The sequence below is a fragment of the Sceloporus undulatus genome, chromosome 3, assembly GCF_019175285.1.
Source record: "Sceloporus undulatus isolate JIND9_A2432 ecotype Alabama chromosome 3, SceUnd_v1.1, whole genome shotgun sequence".
NCBI lineage: Eukaryota > Metazoa > Chordata > Lepidosauria > Squamata > Phrynosomatidae > Sceloporus > Sceloporus undulatus.
This window is the reverse complement of record NC_056524.1, coordinates 198470568-198473566: the sequence shown is the minus strand read 5'-3', so window position 1 is coordinate 198473566 and position 2999 is coordinate 198470568.

Sequence of the window (2999 nt, the reverse complement as noted above, 5' to 3'; positions counted from 1 at the left end):
AAAATCTGGGCTACTGCCACAATGCAGAAATAAAACAGTTTGACACCACTTTAACTGCCATGGCTCAGTGATATGGAATTTTAGGGTTTGTAGTTTTGTGAGATATTTAGCATTCTCTGTCAGAGAGCTCTGGTCCTCCACCAAACTACATATCACAGAAATACATTGCATTGAGCCATATTATTGCTGGAGAAGAACTAAGGCCAGGGTGGTGGTATGCCCAAGGTTAAGTCCTCAGTGATTAAAAGAAAGAGAACAAGGGGATAAACATGTTAGAACAGATTCCACAGTATAAAAGGTACTGAGGGTGAGGCTTATCACAGGGCCATGAGAATATCATTACAGAATTACTGTATTTGAAACCACTCTTCCCACTCTGTCCTGCCATAACTCTATGTAAATAGCAATAAAGATCAGACTGTACTCCATGACTCGTTACCTTTGGTAATAACGCATGAAATTAAAAGATTGCAACTCTCTCATTTCAGAGTATTCTGATGTAGAATTTTGGTATTGGCCAATCATAAAATTCAGGTGCAAGTGGAAAGACATTCAAAATGCTGAAGGTTCAGCATTGTTTTGCATTAATTCTGTTAATACATGTTAACATAGATCCACTCCCAGTTTTGGAACATATTTCAGGATTATTTGTTGAAGGATTAATAAGAGAAAGTAAAAGGAACTGAAAAGTATTGTGTTTAACTGTGTACTTCCTTCCTTTGTGGTTTTATTACTCAACTTCAACATTTCCTTGTTGACTGTATCACTGACTAGCACACAGTTGATTGCAGAAAGCCATGGTCCAGTGGCAGTGCACACTGTTTACCTACAGAAGGTCTCAGGTTCTATCCCTGGTTTCTCTGAGGAAGGTTCATATGAAACCCTGCAGAGTTTCTGCCAGAAATGAAAACAATACAGAGCTAAATGGACCAATGATCTGATTTCATGGTATAAGGCATGCTCTCATGCTCTGCATTAGCAGTGTAAACTTTTAAACATGCTAGTGAGAATCAGTGTGGTGTAGTGGTTTGAGTGTTGGACTACAACTCTGGAGAGCAGGGTATGATTGCCGGCTCGGCCATGAAACCCACTGAGTGACCTTGGGCAAGTCACACTCTCTCAGACTTAGGAGGTTTGGCAATGGCAACCCCCCTCTGAAGAAACTTGCTAAGGAAACCCCATGATAGGGTTTCCATAAGTCAGAAATGACTTGAAGGGACACAACAACAAGAAGCTTTCTCCAATGTTAACAAGGGGGGGGGGGGGTTATGTGACAGCATTTCAGATGCAGGATATGTACACAGCAGAAACTATATCCTGGCAAAACAATCCTAGTATCAAACTGAATATTCTTACACATCATAAAACCATCTACACTTTCATCTATTTGTATCCAAAGTTGAGTGTGAGAGAGAAAGACATTTTTCTGTTCCACCAGCATTGCAAAATCCTGTCATAATTTAGTCACTTTCGTTTGGATACAAGGAGGAAACTGATAAAATAACAAACTACCCCCCCAAAAAAGCTGGCTAGTTTATTATTATTACAGTATTATTAACCTTTATTTATAAAGCGCTATAAATTTACACAGCGCTGTACATGCAATCTTTTTAATTGGATGGTTCCCTGCCCTCAGGCTTATTTCTTTGGTTTGGAATACCCATGAAAACACCTTAAAAGGATGAGCTTTGAAAGGAAAACATTCTGTCCTTTCCTGACTTCAGTTAGTCATTTTCAGGTTCGACAGAGACTTCTTCAGGCATGGAAGGTGCAACATTTCTGCTTGTGTCCTAATATGACTTCACTTTAAGTCTTGCCTGGAAATGAGAGGTGAAAGCATATTTATCTGCTTCTGTCCTGCCATCTGGGGTGGGGGTGGGTGAATGCTGCCCAGAGACATTCTCAGTCATCTCTGCTAATATTCATTCTCAGCTTACAGGTATAAGGTTGCTGTAACCAGTGGACCATGCAACTGACTCATTGCAGCAATTCTTTTTCTGTGTTCCTGGGCTAATAGCCAAGGCTCGATGTCACATGGATACAAAATACCCAGATTTTGCATCAGGAGAACCTAAATGCTGTGCCTACAATAAAGTCTGCTTTATCTAGAATGCACCAACCTAAATCTTTGTCGCAGAGCTTGGAAATTTACTTTTAAGAAGCATGGCCTATAGCAACACACTGAAGCTATCCATAACCAAACAGTGGCAGTGTGATGTTGCTTTGGATCCCAGAGTATCATAGATAAGTTCAGCATGTCATAATATTTATTTTAAAAAGGAAACCTTCCAACCTATAACTTAAACTGCACTATTTTAAATATTAAGATTAAAGTTAAGAAAAAGAGGAATAAGAGCATTTGATCAGGGTAGAGATTGTTGTAAGAGAGTGTGACAGAGGAGCAGGGAACACTTCTAGTAGATGGAACATGCAGCAGTACTTAGGGTGCGTGCTATTTTTTAAAGCCTTTCGTTTCTTTCCTTAGAAAGAAAGTAGCTGTATCTACTCTGAAGTAAATTCAGCAGTGTTGAATGGCATTTACTCCAAGGAAAGGTTGCAGTTTCAAAGCATCTTGTTTATTGGCCATGTGTGCACAGCTAGCCTCTGGCCATGGGAAGCCTGGCACAGATTCTCTATGACACTTGAGCACATGTATGGGGAATCACATGGGGGATGTGAACTCCCAGAACTTAGATTGTGACACTCTGCTGACCAGATTGGATCATGGGCTAGAGCTACTCCTCCCTTTGCCCCTCCAGCTGTAGCATATACATTCCTTCCAAGTGAATTTCTTTTTGCTATACTGTACCATTGAGGTCATTTTATAAAAATTCTGTAATTAAATTTAGAAAACTATGAAAGGGTATCAAGGCAGGCTCTCCTTGTGGGCCAAGTCTCCAAAGGTGTTTGCTTCTGTCTCAGCTTTGTCCAAGGCTGATGTACACCCCTAGTAGGGACTATATTGAGTGCATTCATGGTCATTAGTATGTAAGGGTGTG